This window comes from Lygodium microphyllum, chromosome 6 (genome assembly GCF_053477565.2).
Source record: "Lygodium microphyllum isolate KBCC chromosome 6, Lygodium_microphyllum_v1.1.10, whole genome shotgun sequence".
Taxonomy (NCBI): domain Eukaryota; kingdom Viridiplantae; phylum Streptophyta; class Polypodiopsida; order Schizaeales; family Lygodiaceae; genus Lygodium; species Lygodium microphyllum.
The window spans coordinates 27,770,069-27,786,122 of record NC_141140.1 but is presented as its reverse complement, the minus strand read 5'-3'; positions in this window follow the sequence as shown (position 1 = coordinate 27,786,122).

Below are 16,054 nucleotides of genomic sequence, written 5' to 3'. Positions count from 1 at the left end.
CCCCCCCCCCCCCCCGAGATACTTGGCCTTGGCCTAGTAACAGATTTCATTGCATGGTTTGCTTGGTGCATGCCATGAGATTGATTAGAATAGGAGAAGGAAATGTAGAGTAGTGGAAGTGTGAAATAAAGAATAAACTAAGGAAGAAGCTTTATTTATATGAAACTTACCAAAAAGGGGTTTAAAGGGGATTTGCATGTGGTTTCACATAAGCACCCATTTTGACACTTCCCTTTGCCTTGTTATACGCCATGCTACATGTCTATTTACTACAAATATATTTTATTTCTCTTTGTTATGTGCTTGAATTTCTTGTCTCCTGAGAGATTTAGCCAATACAATAGACTTTACATTCTCCAATGTGATGAGTGGCTGAAGGTACATCTATAAAACCAATTAACTATTTCTACAAGATACCTAGTCTTAACATGACCACCTCCATGGTAAGCATCCTTGAAATATGCGCCACAAGCCCAATGATAAAACCTCTATATCTTGGGTGCTCCACATTTTCAAAGACTCATGCTTCTCTAAAAAATATGATTCACGAGCATATAATTATGTTGCAAAAGTATGGGTCATTGACATAACATTTGAAATAGCAAATTATACAAATAAAAAAGAACATGTAAGTAATCAAGTTAAAACAATATCACATAGTGAATGATGTTGGTATCTCTCTATGTGTTGACAACTAGCTTTGTAAAAGCATTGACTACTTTATGAAATTCAATTTGAGTGAAATAATTTATTGACAATTTTAGCATTATACACAATAATGTATCAAAATAATTCAAAACTTTGGTACGAGCATCCTTAAAATTGGAATCTCTTTCCAAATCTATATTGTATTTGTACAAATCTTTTCACAGCCTATCATGCAGCTCAAGGATCTCTTCATATTATATTTGTACAAATATTTTCATAGCCTATTGTGTTGCTTTGGGATCTCTTTGTTCAAATGGTAAGCTCAACACATGCGAACATTGATGATGGACTACATGGCTAGATGGATCCACACATCTACACTTAGCATGTTGGTGGTCATTATGATCCTCACATGACTACTAACTTATCACTTACTATATTTAGTTTGTTACACCTACTTACAACTTAGCAACTGGTATAGTTATAATGCCAATCAATTAATATAATTAGTTATGCACTATTTAACTTAGTAAGCAGCTTTCCTTTATATTGTATCTTAACTATACTTTGTGTACATTTTATTATGTTTTTTTTTTAAGAAACCAATAAGAAAATATTTTGGCCTCAATCTCTCTTATTGTGTTCTTAAGTGAGCTTCATCTTGTGTATATGATATGAGTTTAACGCAACAACTCAAGCAAGTCCCCCCACCATATGATTTCTAACATGGCATCAAAGCGGCAATACTAAGAGAGGCTGGTTTTGAAGGCTAAAGTGAACGAGAAGAAGTAAGGATTCGAGAAAGCAAGCAGTGGGTAAGAAGCGCTCCCATTCTTCCACTCTTTCTCTTAAATAGAGCCTATGGAAGCCCCAAAAGCAAGATAGAGCAAAAATCTCAAATTACTGTGAGATTTGGTATGCAAGCAAAGCATTGTATATTTTGTAGATAATCCCATTAGCTCTTTCCCAATCCCTTTTTTGCTATCTGACATTGTTTCGAACCTCATTTTAGACCTGCAAGACTACTGACAACAGTTTTAGGATATACTACAATTTTAGCTATATCGATTGAAAGTGAATGCACTGGTTACAAAAACCCCATCATTGAGAAGCTAGACAATAACAATTATCCATCACGAAAGTTTTGTGGGACGAACTTCCTTATTAGAAAAGTTCTCTTCAAGTTTGTTCTAGGTAAAAAAAAGAACCCAAAGCTGAGTAATCCTATGTCTACATATGAATTAAAGGCGTGAAAAGAATGGATGCAAATGTAATGTGTCCACTCGTCCACTTGTGGGACACGTCTTAGCAGCCCATCGAGAAGAGAGTTTAGAAAGCGCCACCTGGCACTCGCAAGAAATATCACATGCTTTGCGATCTAGGTCTTCCCGAGTCTGCCCCGAGCGGAAGTATCCGGCCCTTCCCACTTAGGACCTGAAGTTAGGGTTTCTTTCCTATCAACAAAGTCTCTAGAAAGTAGCTAGCGTCGAGCTCCGGATGAACCACTTTGCATAGGAACAACAAAGTCGAAGCAGATTTATGCTGCACTTGGTTCATGGAGAATAGAAAACGAGAGGGATGCGAGCTCAATCTCTCTACCCATAAGGCATAATTCCATTTCCCTCCCCTAAAACAGCATAAATCGAGATTCTAACTCTACTAACGCTAGGTCTTCACAGTTTCGTTATCACGTCTTTTGAGAAAAGTTCCCAGCTAACCAGGACCACCCTTCTGTAGAACAGACCCAAGTCGCATCCACCACACTTTCCTCGGGTTGCTTAGTTATCTAATTACCTACCACATTATGTTTGACATGCAAAAGCAGCTTCCTTAATTAATCAATTTAAAACATCGATTCCTTCACGTAACTTAGGCACTAACACAAAAACAATGTCAGGCAAGTTCGTTTTTCAAATATCTGATCTTTATTTATCATAGTCCCAAAATATATCAAGTATCATGCCCGAAGTCTATCCCAGCAATCAAGAGCATTGCTGCTCCAAGTTTTGCCCGTAGACTAGTACACGGGCCTTGAGATCCCATCTCAAGTCACCTCGGCCTCGTGCGGGATCCAGAGGCAAGGAATTTACAACCAGAGCCTCCCCTGGCACCCAAGCATCCTCCCACTCCAAGCAGCACCACAAAGATACCCCTTGCGACGAGTTCAGTCCATATACCCGGCGCGGCTAACAACCCCCTTGGATAGGGCCAGGAAGGTAGTCATAGGTAACTGAACCTGCCTCTCCGTCTAGGCTTTTAACCTGAAGCATTAAGTGTTTTTCCTTGAATTAGTTCCTTGAGCAAAGAAGTTCAAACAATGTACCTAAGTCTACAATCACGATCATTTTAGAGGTCATTTGTATGACCAACTGCTAAGGTGTGATTATTTTTTCCCGAATGCTCCTAGCATTCGATCTTGGATCATTCGTGACTTGGCGAGATTCCAAGGGCTTGGCACGCTAGGTTGCTTGTTTCCATTTTTCTTTGGGTTAGGGTTGGTAGGTAGTTCAAGATCTCAAGTAGTCTAAGCTAAGGGCAAACAATCCATAGTGTCCTACTAGATTAAGGAGTCTCTTTCAAGTCGAGAGGCCTACATGGTGGGAAGAACCACAAAAAAGAAAAGTGTGCCTTCAAGATAGTCCCAAACAAATATGGGTAAGGAAGAATAGAGATCATACGAGAGCATACATGTTGGTTGTGTACCCTGAAGAGATGAACTCCCTTCAATTAGTTATTGACTCCTCCTAGGTCTTCTTTTCCTCCTTTAGTGTGAACAACAACTAACCTACTACTTCATACTAATCAAAATGCTACCATCTTCAAACCTATAAATACATTCTGGGTCTCTACTTGATTTAATTATGTAATGTACTCAAAATTACCATTTTGACTCCCTCAAGGTAGCATAAATCTAAGGTACGTTCTTAATCATGCTATCAAGGATTTTTAATTACTTTTGAGATATTTTCTTATCCTTTTTAGTCATAATTTTCTATCATCCTTCTTGATCCACCTCTTTAGTTGCTTCAACACTTTTATCTTTACCATCTGCAACATTATTAATTGTTTCCACAAAAGGTGCTCTAGCTAGCTACATTTTGTGATTATTCTCTACCTCGATTTGTGGGTATTCTTAAAAATAGTGGCCCCATTAATCACAATGGCAACATGAATTAGCAAATCAACTTTAGAAAAGGTTATGTTGGAATTCTCCCAAAACAGGAATGTCAATGTTGATGAATTTTGGCTTCTTCTCCATTATGTTAGAAAGCAAGAAAATGCAATTTCTCTAAGGGTCAGCAAGAGGGGGATTGTAAAGAGGTCTACTCAAGCCCCTAGCAATGTCAAAAAAAAGATTCCATAAGTAGGATAGGAGCACTGAGACTTAGAAGAGGACTCCAATTTTGAATATTTTTTGCATTGCACTCTTATTACTAAATACTCAACTTGGCATTATAATTTGAGAATCGTATGAAACAAGTTAGCTAAGTCAAGAGCTTTCAAATCTTTCCAATAAAGAAAACCACTAACACTCTTATGTTAAAGTGCAATACATTTTGATTCACCCTATTTGCATTCAAGGTGACTCACTTGGTTATGCCATCCATTCTCTTATCCCTATTTTTGTTAAGCATTATTGGAAGGATTTTCAAAGCTACTTGGCATTGGCATCCAAGTATAGTTTGACATCTTCTTGTGTGTTGAGTGAGGCTCATCTTCCTCCTTGTTGGCTTTGCCAAAGCCTTCAATGCCTTCTACTAAACCTTCACTCCACTTTCTCTTGTGTGGTAGTGCTAACTATTCTTGATGAGCTCAAATCCCCTACATAGTCCTTCATTGCCACATTAGAGCTAGATATTTTTCTTGGTATGGCCCAAGCAATCTTTCATGCCCCACTTGCATGGGTTCGTGCAATGTGGGATAGAGACTCTTGTTGCTAATAAAATGTATTGGTTTCCAATTATGTTTTTACATTGTTAAGAAACATGGCTTTCAAACTTCCAAATCTTATTATCATGATGAATTCCAATCATTAAATCTTTAGCTATCAAAGTATGAGCTCTAGGATGGTTGCAAAATGAAGATTTGGCTTCCTACATTAAGAGGGCATGCCCCAGTTAATGATATTAAGAATGAATAACATATATTTAAATATGTAAAATTGTATTTATGTAAGGAAAATATTATGAAATATTGATTGTGATGACTGTGTCATTGTAATAAGAAAAACTATAATAAAATAAAACACCATTCTTCTATGTAGTGATCACTTGTCTCTATCATTCTAGCATATCTATCTTGCATTTTTTCTACACTCAATCTCCAATATCTCCACCTACCCCCTCTTTCTCTTACTTCTACTGATGTTATTTCCCTATCAATCCATCCTCACCACATCCTATCCAAAGCTTTCTCATCATGTAGCGACCCCCTGTTGCCTCCATCACATCCCTACCTCAGATTAGATGTTAATCAAGTCCTTTTTTCCTATTCACACACCAGAATATGAGGACCCCACTTTGACAAAGCATTGATGGAAACCATTTTCACTCACCCTTCTACTCATGTTTATACTCTCTCAAGGAAGACATTTGTTACATGGAGTGAAGTGGAAATTTACTCTCTCAAAGAAGACATATGTTACCTCAAGTGAAGACAACGAGATCTTCAATACTTGAAGTCCTCTAGATTTTCTTGTGCATCAACTTGGGATGAGTCATGTTTTCCTCTAGCTATGTGATAGAGTTTGATAATGGTCCTACAGGCTCTTAGTGTTTCTTTTTTGTCTTTCCCTTCTTCTTGGCTACTGTATCTAAGGGTCACTATGCTACATGGATCATTCTAATTGTCTCTCTTGACTTTGGCTTTATTTAGTCTTGTATGCTTAGGATCTTGTCTTACATAGCTACCCTTGGAAGGCTCTAGGCAATGTGCAAATGAGAGAGTTTCTCAATGCCATCTTAGGGTCAACTATTCGTACTTTGAACTAAATCACTCTATTGACGTATACTTTTTGATGGATAATCAAGTGCTTTTGAATAGGCAAGACTATGTGTGACAGTTTCACAAAAACATTAATGGAGCAATTTATGATACATTAGCCTATTTATACTTTAACTATGTGCACCTTCTTTACTTGTATTATTTGGTTTTGTGAGTTTCTTTATGCTGCATATATGCACATGCACTTTTCATTCTCCTCTCCTCTCTCTCATCTCTATTCTCCTCTTGTGTGCAATTTTAATTTGTGCAATTGGGTCATCAATTTGTGGTTTAAGGTTCTATTCAACAACGTTGATATTAGAGTAGAGATTTAATTGGTGGAGTCATCATTATTAGTCCATGGGTTCCATACATGCATAAGAATCATCATCATCATCAACAATTCCTTCTTTTATCTACAAAATCAAGTCTTTATCCCTCACTTTGTGGTTCCAAACTTCTCTCTCATATTTAACTCGGAATTGCACTCCTCTTCCCAAGACAAACAAAACATCCTTTACATTCATTAAATCAAAGGCTTATCTCAAGCCTAGTAAACAAGTTTATATGGGGGGATTGATTTCATATCTATCCACATAGAAGGGGGAGGTGTAAATTCCCTTTCAATTATAAAAATATTTTCTTTAAAAGTGAGAGCAACCAATGTAGATGCACTCTATGTGATTTAGCCAATTAGGGAGGGGTTTATCATTTTCAAACCCTCTCCTAACCATCAATACTCGTACCATCAAACTATTTCTAAATACATAGCCTTTCACATAGAGAGTGTGGGAATTATTCCTTGATCATTCCTATGATATTTTTAAAGCAAAGCGTTCAATTTTAGTAATTTCTCAATGCGATTAAGACTACTCTATGCGAATCTATATCATGTAGAAACGGAAAGGGTGAATTTGATGGAACCTGAACTTCCGTAGGAGGGGTATTAATGGCTTTCGTGCTTTGGGTGGGGACTCCAACATTTGACCCTCTCGTGTGGGGCTTTGGGGCCATCGCAATCAGGGCTTGGCAAGTGGAGGGTGTGCAGAATTTTGTTGCAAGCTGACAGTTTTTCCTTCCCACAAGGAACTCCCTTCAATTAGACAACCTGTGCCCCCTTTCTCGATCCGCAGGTGAAGCGCCCTTAAGGAGGCACTCCTGAGAAATCTTCTAGAAGCTTTTTTTCCCTTATTGGCTTCTAAGATGGGGGGGTCATGCTGAGGATGGGCAAGAGATGAATATGATGGTGATGATGCGGGGTGGGGGGGGGGGGGGGGGGGATTGTGTCTGGTGACGAGGGAGGGGCCTACTGAAAACCACGAGGGGGGGCTGCTATCCATGAGGGAGGGGAGGGCTCCCCCTTTTAAAGTGGGGGGAGGGGTGGTATATGGGGGGGAGACGGCCGTTAGCGGCCGCCACCCCTTCCACCTGGGGGCTGCATGCCCCCCTTCTCTCTCCTTACTCTCTCTCTCTCTCTCTCTCTCTCTCTCTCTCTCTCTCTCTCTCTCTCTCTCTCTCTCTCTCTCTCTCTCTCTCTCTCTCTCTCTCTCTCTCTCTCTCTCTCTCTCTCTCTCTCTCTCTCTCTCTCTCTCTCTCTCTCTCTCTCTCTCTCTCTCTCTCTCTCTCTCTCTCTCTCTCTGTGTGCCATGCTATCAACAGGAGGAGAGAGGGAGAGAGTTAAAAAAAAATTAAAAATTTGAAAAAAAAGGGGGGGTTTCATGGGGGAGGCACGGTTGGGAGTATATTGCATCCTCTCCCCCTTAGAGGAATCAAGATGTCCTCATCTTGATTCCTCTAAGGGGGGGAAGTATATTACATCCTCTCCCCCTTAGCGGAATCGAGATGTCCTCATCTCGAGAAGACCTGGGGGTATTGTTGGTTGAGAGAATTTTCTTGAGAGAATTTTCGTCCATCCACGTGGCATCCTCTTTTGGATAATCTTTGCACTAGATGAGGTATTCTCTCAAGGTCCTTGATCTCAAATGGCTCTCCCTAACATCTAGGATTCTATCAGGCCATAGCTCAAGGACTCCTTGGCTAGGCATTACAATTTGCTGATCATCAAGTACATGATTCAGATTAGGTAGATACTTTTTCAATAGGCTAACGTGGAATACATTATGAATCTTTAGAGTTGCGGGCAGATGTAGTCTGTAAGCATTAGGCCCTAGGCACTTGGTGATCTTATAAGGTCCACAATACCTTGGACTTAGCTTCTTGTACTCTCCCAAGGACAGTGAACTCTTTTTAGGGCATACGCGGATGAAGACCATATCACCTTCGACGAAGGATCTATCTTTCCGTTTCAAGTCAGCGTAAGCCTTCTGTCTATCCTTGGCAACTTGAATGTCTTGTCTTATTAATTTGATTTGATCATCCATGTCTTACAGCATATGCCTTGAAGCTTCTACCCTCAAAGTTAGATCCGATAAGTTCAAAGGGGTACAACAATCATGCCCATACAATGCTTGGAAAGGGGTCATCTGAATTCTATGTTGGTAAGAAGCATTGTAGGCAAACTCTGTAAAATATTACATGGCGCAGCGAATAGAATCTGAGAAAGAGATAGAGAGTACACAACAGATAAGAGGAGAATCAGTAAATTCTTTAACTCCAAACAACTGATACAAAGATGGCTCTGTCCACCCATGCGCTTCCACTATGTGAAGCTTAGATGGTGATCTAGACAGAAGATAGGTGAAGAGCTTAAGGCTAGCTAGAACAACAACTCTGACTAGATGAAAGATGAGTGAGAGATGGCTGCGAAGGGGTTTAGCTTTTATAGCCCGCGAAGGTCATTAGGTCGACCGACCTACCATATGAGCCTCTACTAGTCAGCCAAGGAATATTCCCTTTACCATTGGGCCAAGGGTGTTGCCCTCGGACCCCCGCCAGGGGGGCCGCTGGCCCCCCTGGGACCCCCCAGCCAGGGGCCGCTTCCGCGGCCCCTGGACCCCACAATAGGGGCCCCTTTTAACTCCCTTACACCACAACTCGATGCAATGTGCCTCGAGTTGCTACCAGCTTAACCACTCCGTCTAACCCAAAGATTAGACCCATAACAGTCACCTTTTTGCCATCCGATCACATAGACCTCATCTGATATACAAGTCAAGACTCAACCAATGTCCGGGCTCACATTTGGCTTCTCCTCATAATGGGGGCCTTACAACTTTGAGTACCATGGATCATTGGTAGCACCTAATGAGGGTGGGGCATTGATCATATCTAACAAACTCAACCAGTGGTATGTATTAAATCCACTTTTTGGGTTCGCGACAGTAGTGTGCCCTAAGTATATCTTCAATGACTTGGTTGACTCGTTCTATTTAACCATCAGTTTGGGGATGGTAAGCTGTACCAAAATAGAGTTGAGTTACAGTAGCCTCAAAGATAGCCCTCCAAAAGTGTGATGTGAAAAGAGAGTCACGATCACTAATGATTCTTCTGGGTAATCCATGAAGTTTGAATATTTCCTTGATGAATAATCTTGTGATGTCTGAAGCTTTATAGTTTGTCTTAACAGGGATGAGATGTGCGACCTTGGTGAGCATATCTAGTACAACCATAATAGAGTTATATCCTTCCTGAACTTGGGGTAAGCCAACAATAAAGTCCATACTAATGAACTCCCATTTCATTTGTGGAATGTCAAGTGGTTGCAATTTCCCAGGCATTTTAACATGTTCTGCCTTAATGCATTGACAAGACAAACATTCTGTGACATATTTGAGTATGTCTCCCTTGAGCCTTTCCCAATAATAGCTCTTTTTGACCGCATTAAGGGTCTTGGCGTAACCAGGATGCCCTGAGAAGGGGGAGTCATGGGCTTCCCACAGTATCTTCTACTTGAGAGTTTGGCTTGCATGGATACATAATCTTGTCCTAAAGTAGACAAGTCCACTACTGATAGAGAATTCTTGATACTTCGTCTTTAGCTTCTGGTCTTGATCCTTGATGGGGATCTCCCTTAGCATTTTCTGATAGACTGAGTCATGATATGCCCCTTCTTTTGCCAGCTCAAGAATCGGGTTGTTTGGCATTGATACCTTTGTGGCTAGAGACCTTGCTATTGATGGATCTTGCAAAATGAGAGAATTTAGAAATGCCTTGCGACTAAGTGCATCGGCAACCACATTCTCTTTTCCTAGCCTATATTTGATTTCGAAATCATATTCTTCTAGCACTTCGATCCATCGACGTTGCCTCATATTGAGCTCATTCTGAGTGAAAATCCATTTAAGACTCTTGTGGTCCGTTACAAAGGAAAATTTGTTACCTAGCAAGTAATGTCTCCAAAGTTTGAGAGCATGGATGACAGCCAACAACTCCAGGTTGTGGGTACCATAATTCATTTCATGGCTCTTCAATTTTCTTAAAGAATATTGTTGAGATATTTGCAATCACACCTAATGTAGCCTCTTTGTATGAGGCAGTCTGGGCTTAGGACATGCAAGCTGCAATAATCCCATATGCACAGAGAGGGAAGATTGCTACCCATCCAACAACTATAAAGCATTGTACTTGACTACCACTTTTCATGTAGAATGAATACAATGTCATGATGCTTTGTGCTTTCAGTTAAGTGTCTTGTCATTGTCAGTCATACACAAGATTTTGTTTATGAGTCCAAGTCTCAATCTTGGAACCTAACTCACTTGTGTAACAAACAGTGTCTTTGTCTCTATCATCATGAGTTCATTCTTCTTCTTCCATCCACCATAGCTCATTGCCATGTCCTAGATCCCGCTCATTTCGACATGGTATCAAAGCCCAATCGGGCATGGTACTACTTCTCCAACCTCTCTTGGTTCCTCTCAATCTCTCCCCAGCTCACATCTAGCTTAGGATCAGTGTATGACTTCTTTTCTCAACTTCATCTTCAGCCAAGCTTGTGGCAGCCATAGCCAAACATCACATAGCTCTGATTGAGCCCTTGGATCTCACACTACAAGCCATTTCAGCTCAAGATTCCTTTTGGAGAAACATTTCTCTACTCTGGCGAAGCTCCCTAGTACATCACAATCAAACATTCGTGATCACTCAAGCCAGCATTGCGTGAATTTGAGCTCGCTGCCTATTATGCGCCATCAATAGGTCATACTGCTATCTCTGTGCCCACAGACCGCGATCTTCTCTGCGACTATAAGGCATTTGAATCTCCTAATATAAGCTCTCTCCCCACTAAGTATTGGCTTGAATTGATGCATTGATTGTCTGCACGAGATGGTTTAACAGTTGACTGCTGTCAGAACCCTAAATAGGGACTCCATAGCCTTTGAGCTTCAAGCTCATAAACCACTTCTTTTTTTCTCACTCTTGCTACTTGGATCACCCTATTGACATCCAATTTCACTGATTTAGTCAGTGCCACACATCAAGGAGGGAAAATTCTTGGAGATCTTTGGATGTTTTTGATTGGAAGACCAAGCATTCAACATCAAGCTCAAGCTCCTCTTCCATCTCACTCTTCTCACTCCTTTGAAATTTTTCCACTCTAAGCAGAGCTCTCAACTAAGTTTCAAGCAAGGATTCAAGTTTTTTACCCACAAGATTTGTCCATCACACCAACAAGGAGGGGACTCAAGCAACCGGTTCATCAAGCAAAGCAACAACAAGCTTCAAGAATCATCATCTTCAAACCATAGTATCTCTTGATACTAATTCAGTGCTTCTTGGCCTTTTTGCTCTTTAGTACATTCAAGAATCAACTCACTACTGATTTATCTCTGATTTGAAGCTAATACTCATCGACCAAAATGAAGTTTTTCATATGGACACATGCTATCAAGGGTGACACAACTACTCTTATTACTCACTTGTACTATGTAGAAGATGTTACTCTACCAACAAGAAGACATGGAGCTACCTATATCCAAATGCCATCAGTGTATCCATTTGAAGACCTTGAAGACATGGAAGTGCAAACGTTTCAAGACATTTCTGCTACCTCAAAGATTGTACATTTGCTTGAGGGAGACCATAAAGACAAGAACCACATGACTAATGCAAGCAAAGTCCATGAAAATGATGACCATGAAGGAAAGATCAAAGAGAAAAAGAATAAGAAGAAGAAGCAAAAAAATCATGAAGACTCTGAAGCGGAGAGCAAAGTGAACAGCAAGTACATGATCAAAAAGGGCAAGCTGGACTACTCCAACAAAAAGACCTACAATGAATTGAATACCTATGTCAAAAGTAATGTTGAAAACTGCAAGGGCCTACCGATCCTTGATCTAATTTTTTACTGACTTCTTTAGCCTTGTAATGTCTAGCCCAAATGTCTTTATCATAAGCCTGTAAAACTCCTCATGTAGCCTTGTACTACAACCTCTGTAAGGCACCTGTTACAGCCCTCTGGATGACCATCATGTTTGTGGTACCCACACTTAGCCTTTTCTGCAACAACCTCTGGTGTTTTGCCATGTTTATGGTGTGCCCACACTTTGCAGGTGTTACTTTCACTAAAGCCTCTACACACTATACTTTCTAGTTGTGATTGAGGAGGGGTGTTGAGATATTTGCAATCACACCTAATGTAGCCTCTTTGTATGAGGCAATCTGGGCTTAGGACATGCAGGTTGCAGTAATCCCATATGCACAGAGAGGGAAGATTGCTACCCATCCAAAAACTATAAAGCATTGTACTTGACTACCACTTTTTATGTAGAATGAATATAATGTCATGATGCTTTATACTTTCAGTTAAGTGTCTTGTCATTGTCAGTCATACACAAGATTGTGTTTATGAGTCCAAGTCTCAATCTTGGAACCTAATTCACTTGTGTAACAAACAGTGTCTTTGTCTCTATCATCATGAGTTCATTCTTCTTCTTCCATCCACCATAGCTCACTGTCATGTCCTAGATCCCGCTCATTTCGACAAATATGCTACTACGGGATGACCTTCCTGCATAAGTACACATACTAAAGCAAGTCCTTACTAAGATCAAGAAGTTTCAGCATAGGTGTTGATACTAAGCTTTGCTTTAGTTTGTCAAAGCTGGTCTATTCAGCAGCAGGTGACAATACAATTGCTATTTGCTTCTTTAGTAGATCAGTCAGAGGTGCTGCAATCAAAGCATAATCTTTGATGAAAATTATGTACCACCCTGTCAACCCAAGAAAACTACGTATTTCTAATAGAAGTTGGTGTTGGCCATTCCAGAACATCTCTGACCTTACCTGGATCTATTGAAATTCCTTCTACTAATATAATGAATCCCAGATATTCAATCTGCCGCTTGAAAAATGTGCACTTCTTCCTCTTGGCATAAAGCTTGTGTGCTCTCATTGTTTCAAGAACAATGCGAAGCTAGGGTTCATGATCCTTTCCCTGTTTTGAGTAGACTAGGGTATCATCAAAAAAGACGAGTACGAAGTCATCAAGATAGGGCCCAAAGATATCCTGCATTAACCTATTAAAGGTAGCAAGAGCATTCGTCAGTCTGAATGACATCACTAGGAATTCGAAGTGTCCATACCTTGTGCTGAATGCAATCTTCGGAATATCCTCTTCTTTGATCCTTATATGATAATATCCAAATCTGAGATCTATCTTTGAGAAGGTCTTCGCTCCTTGAAGACGGTCAAGTAACTCATCTATTCTTGGAATGGGGTATTTATTTTTTATGGTTGCCTGATTCAACCCTCTGTAGTCAATGCATAGGCGAAGCGTTCCATCTTTCTTCATTTGGAAAAACACTAGAACTCCCCATGGTGAACTGCAAGGACGGATGTAGCCTTGATCTAATGATTGCTTGATTTGCTCTTTCAGTTCAATAGCTTCCGGAATGGACATCTTATACGGCCTCTTTGCGACCGGTGCAGCTCCTGGCACAAGTTTGATTTCATGGTTGACTTCCCTTTGGGGAGGAAGTTCCGTTAGATCTTCAGGAAATATGTTTGTGTATTCCTTTAACCATGAAGGTTCTTCTCTAGATTCCTAATTCTAATCTAGCTTATTCAATTTAATCAGATAGACATGTAGACCCTTTTGAACCCCTTTTATTATCTGTATTGCTTTTGCCAACTATATTTTGGCTTCCCTGTCAAGATAGTGGGAGAGAAGGAAGGAGTCTCACTTGAAGCTTTCTTGCTTGCACAATGGGGGAATACACACAAGGGTGGAGGCTGAAAACAGTTTTCCTCTTCTTAGTTGTGTAAGCCAAAAGAACTCAAGTACAAAGAAATAGAAGAACCCTATATATGGGTCTCAAACCAACCTCAACTAACTAAGGTGGCATACTAACTGAGCCACGAACTAGAGTAGATAAGGATAGCTATCATGTAGCTATTATTCATGGGCGGTGTACCAACCGCGTCTGCAACTGACAAGTCGGTGACATAAATACACAACGGTCACCCTGGCGTATCACGAGTGGAGCTCGATATCTCAACACTCCCCCTCGAGCTCAATCCCAATTCCTGCACACCAAGCAGGTCTCTAAACTTGCGCAGCTTCTCTGTGCCCAATGCCTTTGTGAATATGTCAGCTACCTGATCCTCTGTGCTGACATAAACTAGATCAATAAGACCTAGTAAAACCCTCTCTCGCACATAGTGATAATGCACCTCAATGTGCTTTATTCTAGCATGATAGACTGGGTTATTTGCCAAGTGTATACTACTCATGTTGTCACAATAAATGACAACTGGTCCATCTATAGCCTGATGCATATCATAAAGTAGCTTATGCAACCAAGCTACCTCACATGCAGCCATTGCTACACCCCTATACTCAGCCTCTGTGCTCGACAAGGCAACTGTAGGTTGTTTCTTGCTGCTCCAAGTGACTGCAGCACTCCCAAAAGAGAACACATATCCACTGGTAGATCATCTATCAGAAATACTACCAGCCCAATCAGCATCAGTGTATCCATGCAACTGTATCTGAACCCCAGTCTCATAAAATAGTCCATACTGCAATGTGGACTTCACATACCTGAGTATGCGTCTAGCCGCATCCAAATGTGGTTTCCTTGGAGCCTGCATAAACTGACTTACCAATCCAACAGCATAGCTCAAATCTGGCCTGGTAATAGTCATATAAATCAAACTTCCTACTATGCGTCTGTACATAGTAGGGTCTTCTAGAAGCCCACCTGCATCTGTGCTCAGCTTCACATTCTGCTCCAAAGGAACTGAAATAGGCTTACAGCCTGTCATCCCATATTTGGACAGCATGTCCAATCCATACTGCCTATGCAAGAGCTGTATCCCACTTGGTGATCTAATCACCTCAATGCCCAAGAAATAACGCAGCTCTCCCAAATCCTTCATCTCAAACTTCTGCTTCAATAGCATTTTCACATGAAGGATATCTTCATCACTGTCACCTGTCATAATCAAATCATCAACATAAATGACAAGTAGCATAATACCTTTCTCTGTTTTTATCACATAAAGTGAGAAATCTGCCTTGGAAATCTGAAAGCCAATAGTGACAAGATACTGTCCTATCTTGTCAGACCATGCTCTAGGTGCTTGCTTCAAGCCATACAAGGCTTTCTTCAACCTGCAAACAAACTCAGGATGAACATCATGCACATAACCTCGTGGCTGCTCCATATAGACCTCTTCTTGCAAATCACCATGCAAGAAGGCATTCTTTACATCCATCTGATGTAAAGACCATCCCTTTGATGCAGCCATAGCAATGACTGCTCTTACGGTTGCCATCCTTGCAACCGGACTCAATGTTTCTTCATAGTCAATGCCCTATGTTTGTGCATACCCCTTGACTACTAATCTTGCCTTGTATCTGTTCACAGAACCATCTGCATTGTGCTTCACCTTATAAACCCACTTACAGCCAATTGCATTTTTACCTTTAGGCAAAGGTACCAATTCCCATGTAGCATTTGCTTCCAAGGCATCCATTTCTTCATCCATGGCTTTCTCCCATTTTTCTCTTCCCATGGCTTGCTCAAAAGAAGTGGGTTCTGGTTCCTGTATCACTTTGACCATATATGCATAGTGAATGTCTGTAAATCCATCATATTTCAGCCTATCCACAGGATACCTAGCTCTCGTAGACCTGCGCAAAGTAGGTTCACTCCCAGGTGCTCTCAAAACATCCCTAGTCTTCCTTACTCCAGGTGTAACAATAGAAGGAATACCCAACTCATCATCAATGCTCTGTTCTGAGCCACTGGATTCACCATCCACATAAGAGTGACCTGCATTCACATCAAACATGGGCTGATCAACCTTCTCTTTTCCTTTTCGTGATACCTGCATACCACTATCTGCATTACTTTGAGAAGATTCTCCTGATCTCAATCTGCCTGTCCATGGCGAAGAATGTGAACCACTACTAGAGGACACTCCAGGTCCACTAATATTTTGTGACTCTGCTGTGAATTTTGTGCAGCATTACCATTTTGTGCATCTACATCATCAATCACATTTACTGGTTTAT